At 31.3% G+C, this 9,137-nt stretch overlaps 1 non-coding gene across 1 annotated transcript; it reads left to right on the top strand.

The window, feature by feature from the left end:
* The first annotated feature begins 8,427 nt into the window (after window positions 1-8,427).
* Window positions 8,428-8,499, top strand: TRNAT-AGU (transfer RNA threonine (anticodon AGU)). Its single transcript has one exon. It is a non-coding gene; the product is annotated as a tRNA-Thr (tRNA).
* Window positions 8,500-9,137: the final 638 nt, after the last annotated feature.

Raw genomic sequence — 9,137 nt, forward strand, 5'->3', positions numbered from 1 at the left:
AAAGATATTGTTGATACATCTTTTAGACTTTCTAACTATTTTTCATATATTTCAATATTAATATAAATACAGGTTAATGGTCTTTGAAATAATAAAGAGTTAAATATAAATTAATATTTTATTTTTCACAAAACTAGATCAATTTAAATAATTTAATTTTAAATTAATCACATGGTTTAAACTACATAGACTTGACTTAAGTTGACTTTACTAAGTCTATATAATACCTATTGACTTTTGAAATGAAGAAAGATGGATTGTTGAACTATTATAATATATTAAAGAACTATATAAGATAGTCAAATAAAATAAGTGTATTAGCTGATCGTATTGAATGTGAAGTCAAATGATGGATAAGATTAGGGGCTATCGAGCTCATAAAATATATTGGTCCATTCTAAGAGCTGGATAACAGCTTCTTAAGATTAAATCGGTAAAATTTGATTGAAATTTTGTCAGCTGTTTAAAATTTAAATCAAAAGATTTTATTAAGATTGGATTGATGAAAGTTGCTTGCATTTTTGTCAACGACTCCCCATCCAACTAAAAATATTTATTTTATGAACATACGTAGACTCAATTTGTATGAATAATAATTCATACTCGTGTGGAAGACTTCAACTTTTCAAAGTGAACAAATGCAGTGCACATGGGCTTGACTAATGCTTTATAAGTTTGGTCAGTACCATATAATAATAATATAATATTCAGAGCTCTTACAAACGTCAACGAATTTAATGACCTTGACTTATGAATTAGAGATACGTAGAGAACTAACCAACGTAGTAAAATAAGTCATTCAATCCTTGATGTGTCACTATAAGTACCCATCTTAATTTGTCAACATAATTTTACAACAATACTTTTGGCTGTGCAATATTTTGTTTTTCTGAGAAACAAAACTGTTTGGATGGACAGACAATTGAAAGCCATATTCTTTCTAATACTGGGAATGACAATTGTGTTATCTGACTGTCGTCTCCTTAGTATGTTTGTCATTTTCCGATGCCTTGAATCATTTTTTAACCAGGTAGAAGTATTGTCTTTATTCATAATCATATTGATGGTTGTATTGTATGCAGGTGATGGAGAGATGAGCGCAAGAGAGAAAGACACGAGCAAGGAAGGGATAGAGAGAGGAGCACTCTACACCCTAAATGGAGGATCACTTCGACGAGTAATGGAGGGAGGAGACCCCACTTCTCATTATCCAGGAGTTGGTCATTGAAAAACATGTTAAAAGTAAACAGTTTAATACTAGCATTGTACTACTTTTAGATAGTGTGTTTTGTTTGGTAAATTTGAGTGATCTGCAGATCCTCTCTCATTTTATAAGTAGACAAGAATAAAATCATCTATACTTTTATACCAATCCGTTAACAGAGAATAATTAAGTGCATTGTTATTAAGTATTCTTCAATTTTTTTTATAAAGTGATTGGATTAGATAGATGTTGATGTCTTCTTTTGTATCTGAATTGCTATATTCAAAATCTATATTATATTATAAATTATGAAATGTGATAAAAAGTGTTAATTAATATGAAAAATGTATATTTTTTTCAATTATATTGATATACTTGTTATATATATACACACAAATTTTTCATTAAAAATTTTAAAAACTTTAATTAATCATTTGTTCATAGATTACTACTTCAAATGTTTTATTATTTTTATTTCATATATAATATAAAGGAAACATTTGATGATAAAAGATTTCCACAATTCATAGAATTTCTTTGTAAGTAAACTTTTGGAGAAGATTGTGTGTAAGTTTTTAGATCAGCGTTTCAGATCACACTCTATGATCCATCATCAGTATGATTGAGAGCACAATCCTAAGTTTCTCAAAATGTTTAAACTTCCATCAAATTACCCCTCCATGCAGGGCATCAATTGATGATAAAAGATTTCCACAATCCATAGAATTTCTTTGTAGGCAAGCTTTTGGAGAAGATTGTGTGTAAGCTTTTAGATCAATATTTTGTATCACACTCTATGATCCATCATCAAGATGATTGAGAGAACTATGGACCGGGTCTTTCAAATTGTTTAAACTTCCAACAAATTTCTCCTCCATGCAAGGAATCAATTGATGATTAAACATTCGCACAATCCATAGAATTTATTTGTAAGCAAGCTTCTGGAGAAGATTGTGTGTAAGTTGTCTCTCAAAATGTTTAAACTTCCAACAAATTTCCCCTCCATGCAAGGCATCAATTGGTGATAAAAGATTTTCACAATCCATAGAATTTCTTTGTAAGCAAGCTTTTGGAGAAGATTATGTATAAGTTTTTAGATCAACATTTCAAATCACACTTTGTGATCCATCATCAAGATGACTAAGAGCACAATCCTAAGCCTCTCAAATTGTTTAAAGTTCCAACAAATTTCCCCTCCATGCAGGGCATTAATTGATGATAAAAGATTTCCACAATCCAAAGAATTTATTTGTAAGTAAGCTTTTGGAGAACATTGTGTGTATGTTATTAGATCAACGTTTCATTAGGATGATTGAAAAGTTATCCCAAATCAGAATTTATTTTCCAAGCAAGTTGTATGAGGAAGTAAGTGAAAAGAATTATTTAAGAAGATTCCATTAATACAAAATCATTTTCTCAAGATAGTCCTTGTTTTATCAAAATATTTTTCACATTTAGTGTGACATACTTATGATGATGGCAGCATCATAAACTTGATGTCATCAATTGTCATAAATAGTGTGTTGATTTGCATTTAAATGCAAAAGAGAATCAGTGGTTGTGTTTTAGTTATGTAATGTAAATATTTTGCATTACACTATTACTCACTAATTGTGTGGTCTTGATGAGAAAGTTTATTCATTTATTTATTGACGTTCTTCCATAATCATGTCCACCAAGGAGATGGATAATGTGGGGATATGAGACAATGGAATCCAGCACTTACATCCTCAAGAACATGACCATTCTCAAAAATTTATTACATGAACTTAGTTTCCAAATATCTTTAAAAATTAGGTTTTCCTTTAAAAATATTCCATAATCATATTAGCTACTTTCTTAGTCAAAAACATCTCTTTGATTGAAATGATTGTATCCTATCAAAATTCATAATAGTAATTACATATTATTACTCTTTCAATATTATTCATTGTAGAATTTGAAATAATTTATAATGTATAATGTTGTATTTTTTATGTTCTATCCTTAAAGTCTTAATCTTATGCGGATGTTTTAAATGTATACTATCTAATTACAATTACCTTATATTTAATATTTTGTTGAAATTATAAATTGATTATATGGTAAGATGTAAGGTATTTTATTAAAAAATAAGACTTATTCAAATGAAATTTAGAATAAAAGATCACTCAATCAAGAATTTATGAGGAAAATAAAATAAATTATTCCTTCTTCTTTAATAATATAATTATAATTATTGAGTTTGTGGTGTAGACTAGTTGATTGAGTTGTTGGAAGATGGAGATGGACATAGGTTAGAGCCTCGACTATAATAATAATATAATTAAGTTATCATATATTTTGTTCCGATTAACTAAAAAGCGGGTTAGGCCCATACCATTACACATCCACTAAAAAGCACCTAGGGTAGATGAGACATGCACACCTACCTAAGAAAAAGACTAGAAAATAGAAAACAATAGATAACCACTAAGCACAAAAAGGACCAGAGACAAAACTAATAACAAAAGCTACCCAAAACTACACAGGAACTGGCCAACCACCATAGACTCAAAGAGATGGCCTACTGGTCAGGGGCATTGCTTTCTTGCCAATCCTTACATAAATAGAGGACTTTATCAAATAAAGATATTTTTTTGTTGGAATCATTAGCAAAGATTAGGGTACCTGAATCAGAGTATCTTTAAGGGGATCCATAGACACAAAAGGGGAAAGAGTGTGTCTCTTTCATTTGGATTTCTTGCGGTCGATCTTGTCCTGTATAGCTTTCAGGGAAGCCAAATTTTTGAGGACCATCTCTTGGCTTCAATTTTTCCTTTTAGGATATCTTGATTTTCTTTTAAATCCAAAACCATCCTACCCTCATTCTTCTACAACACACTTTTTGAGAGCTCCTTTATCTTCCCTTCCACCTCCCAATTTTCCAACTTCTCAGTCATATTGCTCACCACTATCTAGACGCGTTCATCATTTAAGTCCATGACCCATTTCTCTTCTCTGGCCCCTGCCTCTACCACTACCTCAAGTTTGTTAATTTTCCTGCTAGTCACATCAAATTGTGAAATAAGTCATTTGATAACCAAAATTTGTTGTTCCACATTCTCTTCCATCTTTAGGACCATAGATTCCAAATTAATGGTATGGTTAGGAATCTCTTGGTTAGGTAGAAGAGGAGCAGCCTCCTAAGAATTTGTCGAGAACCATTCAGATTCTGAGTCATAAGAAGACTCTAAAACCTTCACCTTCTAAGGAGGTGGATTAGAAGTCCTTTGCTTCACTTCTCTTAATGGATTAAAGCAGGTGGGGATGATCTTAGGTTTAGAAGGGGAACCAATAATAGGGTTAGTTTTCACCATGGTGCCCCAAAAAATCTCAATCACCAAATTTGGGTTTGGCAAAGAGAGAGGAGAATTTGATAGGGACCCACCAGGAGGGGTTAAGGCAAGGTGAAAATTATATAGCCTAAGAATCAAACCCTGATGAAGGGATAGAGAGTTTTGGCCTTAGCCCTAGAAATATATTGAGACAAAGAAGAGAAAACCCAGTAATCAAAGTTCATCTAGATACCATACCTTAGATGGTTTAACATAGGGAAAATTTAAGTGTGAAATCTTTTGAAACACCCATCAAACTGAAAAATTTCATCGACAACAAGGCCGCATGCTTCCATTTGTGGGAACCTCCTTTGAGTTATACCCTCTTTGCAGACTCGACACGCTACCCACCTTGAAGAATCATTTGAATTCCTATTTGTAGGATCCCTTTGACTTCGTAGGGAAGGTTATACAATCCTACGGAAGCCTAGTAATGGCGGCAATCAAGTCTGAGGTGACTTTGAAGGCAACCTTTCCAATCTTCACCTCACCTTTTTGCCAAGCCTGAGCAAAGTTCTTGGAAAGATCTAGATCGAAACCTTGCATACCCTTGACATAGCTGTTCAAATTACCTTTAACAACCTTCTGCCAAATCAAATAAATTACTCCTTTAATAATTTAAATATTAAATTAATATTTAATTTTTCACAAAACTAAATCAATTTAAATTATTCAATCTCACATGGTTTAAACTACATAGACCTGACTTAAGTTGACTTGACTGAGTCCTATATAATTTCTATTGACTTTTGAATTGGAGAAAGATGGATTGTGAACTATTCTAATGTATTCAAAAACTATATAAGATAGTCAAATATAATAAGTGTAGTAGTTGGCCGTATTTAGCATGAAGTCTAATGATGGATAAGATTGGATGGGTGAAAGTCACTTGCAGTTCTGTCAACCACTTCCAATTCAACTTACAAGTTTGGATTGATGCAAGTTGCTTGCATTTTTGTCAACCACTTCCAGTCCAGCTCAAAATATTTTATTTTATCATCTTAGGTGAATTCAATCTCGATGAATAATAAATCATACTCGTCTAAAGGCTTCGACTTTTCGATCTGAAACGTTTAAAACATTGGGCTTGACTACAGAGAGCTTTCTAATGAATTGTAGACATGCAGAGAAGTAATCACAAAGTGAACAAATGCAGTGAATATGGGCTTGACTAATGATTTGTAAGGTTGGTCAGTACCAAATAATAATTATATGATATTCTGAGCTTTTACAAACGTCAATGAAATTAATGACCTTGACTTATGAATTAAGTATACGTAAAGAACTAATCAACGAAGTAAAATAAGTCCTTGGTGTGTCATTATAAATACCCATCTTTGTGATGGCAATTTTACAACACTACTTTTGGCTGTGCAATATTTTGTTCGTCTGAGAAACAAAACTATTTGAATGGGTAGACAATTAACAGCCATAATCTTTTTAGTATTGGGGATGTCAATAGTTCTATCTGACTGCCGTCTGCTTTGTAAGTTACTCCATGATTTTTTTATGCCTTGAAATTGGTTTTTCTGTATTAGGAGTCACAGATATTATTCATAATCATTTGGATGGTTGTATTCCACTACAGATGATGGAGATATGGGCGCAACGCAGAGATGCCAGTTGTCACAGGTATAACAAATATGTCTGAGAGCTACTTATTATTATTGTAATTTTGAATATATGGAAGGGTTTGAAATATTTTTGTGACATGGTGTGTTGATGATGAATTAGGGGAATAAGAGCAAGGAGGGAATAAAAAGAGGAGCACTTGGCATTCAAAATGAAGTAGGCCTTCGCCGTTTACTGGAGGGAGATGATGACACTTCTCATCATGGACATGCTAATTAAAAAGAAAGAGTTATAATTAAATAGTTTATAAATTAGTAATGGTACTTCAATGTGCTATCAAATGGTCAGTAGTTAAGCATTATATATTTATATTTTGGTTTTCTAAGATTGGTTCTTGAATAAATCTTATATATTGTTGTTTTTTCTTATCTCTCTTTTGTTGGTGTGAAAAGTATATATGCTTTAATATTTAGCATAGTTGATTAATTTTTTAATTCTACTATTGTTTCTATGTAATGGGCTTTAGAGTTGAATCTTTTGTTAGCATGTTCTTGTGCAAGAAATCATATGCTTAAATATTTCCTTGGTTTCATTCTTAGATGCTTGGCAAAAGGCTTGTTTCAATATTTCTAAATTGAAGAAATCAATTTTTACACAAATGTGAGCTGATAATTCACTTATGTATTTGGATGCTTTGTGTTGTTCAAAGGTTTCTCATGCAAATGTGCAAAGTAATCATGAAATTTGTTGGTCTAGTATTCAACTAATTATTTCTTATGTTGATATAAGTACAAAAAATTCATGTATCTTCTTCCGTGTGTTTGAGGGGGTCGTAATCCTTTTACAAAATGCTGATAAAAGGACTTTCATGTCTATACTATCCATTGGGATCCCTTCATATATTTTTTTCAATCATTGATCTACTAATAATATCATTTATGTTCTTTAAGTTTTGACATCCCAAAATATTACAAATGATAAATATTTACTAGTAATTAAAAATTTGATCAACATATATGATATTTTCTTATTTCCCAAAAGATAAAATCTATCAAATGACAATGTTGGCCATGAATCAAAATTTGATGAATGCTTTTTATTGGTCTATAGCCTCCAAGAAATTTATGACTTACACTTTATAAGTTCTAAAAATAAAAATAACAAGGTATTCAATTTCCTCATCATAAATAGCTTATTCTTCTTAATTTTTGACATAAATCTAAGTTGGAATTAGAATTTAGTATTTTGTATAATTGATTTTATCTTTTTTCAACTAAACATTTTCTCCATAATACAATCTAATGTTAGAAATTTAGTCAAATATTAACATTTAAAAAAATAAAAAATAGAAATCATAACACTTTATAGAAAAGAGAGATGCCCCTATAGGTGAAAGAAATCAATTAATATAGGAAGAATTTATATCTTGATAAATATCTTGAAGCATACTGAGGGAAAAAAAAATTAAAAAAAATGCTCATCCTTAACCCAAATAAAATCAATATCATGCCTTCAAACCCTAGTACATCACAAAAACATTATTTGCCATTAATAACCCAGGTACACCACAAAACAATTATTTACCATTTATAACCCTAGTACATCACAAAAACATTATTTACCATTTATATATACATGTATAAATTATGCAAAAAATTATTTTTGGTCTCAATGAGATAAAACCATTAGCATTCAAGTGTAGGGTCCTTTTGATCTCTTTGGTTCTCAACACCTCACCAAATAGTTTTAAAGGCTTATGAAAAGAAGAGACCACGTTGATGAGAGGGCATGTATATAGTTATTTTCTTAAAATCTAGATAAGGATATCATAAAATGGCTCTAACTAGAGATTTTTCATCCCCAAAACCCTTTATTTATCACTAATTTATGTATATTAGCATATTAAACCTAAAAATATAAATTTGCAAGATTTTGAACTTAGTTATTGAAACTCAAGAAGTAAAAATAAACATTTAGTCAATATTTAGGTCAATTAATCATATAATCAATTTAAATATAAGTTGAGTCTCAAAATAAGTATGAAATTCACTTGAAAATAGTATTGATATCACAAATAAATCTATCTACATGAACAATAAAAAAATATTCAGTGGAATCCCATCTTTAAGATAGCCATATACACATCATGCCTCATAAATGTATAGTAAATGTTCCTTGAAAAATTTTATTAGATAAAACAATATCAACATTTTCATAATCCATATAAAAATTGCTTGGTATATGTTGGTGTTGGAAATAAGCCACACCCAGACTGGCGATGAACTGGTCCAAGAGGGGCTAGTAGCTCAGTGGTAGAGCACTCTAGTAGTGTATGGAAGGTCCTAGGTTCGAGTCCTAGCTGGTCCATGTTTCAACATCGTATCAGAGCCAGGTCCAAGCTAGGAGCCCCAAGCACATGATAGGTGTGGCTTAAGGGGGGGACTTAAGGGGGGGTGTTGGTGTTGGAAATAAGCCACACCCGGACCGACAATGGACTGGTCCAAGAGGGGCCAGTAGCTTAGTGATAGAGCACTCCAGCATCATATGGAAGGTCCTAGGTTCGAGTCCTAGCTGGTCCATGTCTCAACAGTATAACTAAGTCATATTAAATTATCTTACATATTCCTTTTATTTTACCCAATCTATATCCTAATACCTTCTTCTTAATATGTTCACCATATAATCATACTATTGGAGCCTACGTTGAAATTATTAGTTCATTCCTATGGCTAAATTTTTTACTTATCATGATAAAATGTCATCTCAATTTGTGTTCTATTTGTTGTCTTAATTTACCCAAATCAAATTGAGATCAATTTTTTTTGTTGGCTATGTATGAGACTAATGTTTTATAGTAATTATAAGTTAGTTGAGTATACATTCTTAGAAAGTCCCTCATCTAAAAAATGTAAGACTATTGAAAATTGCTAAAAAAATAATAGGATTTATATTCTTACTACCTATGTGTTTAAGCAGATCTAAAAAAACTCTTAAAGCTCCAAGAA

The sequence above is a fragment of the Cryptomeria japonica genome, chromosome 4, assembly GCF_030272615.1.
Source record: "Cryptomeria japonica chromosome 4, Sugi_1.0, whole genome shotgun sequence".
In the NCBI taxonomy this organism is placed as follows: Eukaryota; Viridiplantae; Streptophyta; class Pinopsida; order Cupressales; family Cupressaceae; genus Cryptomeria; species Cryptomeria japonica.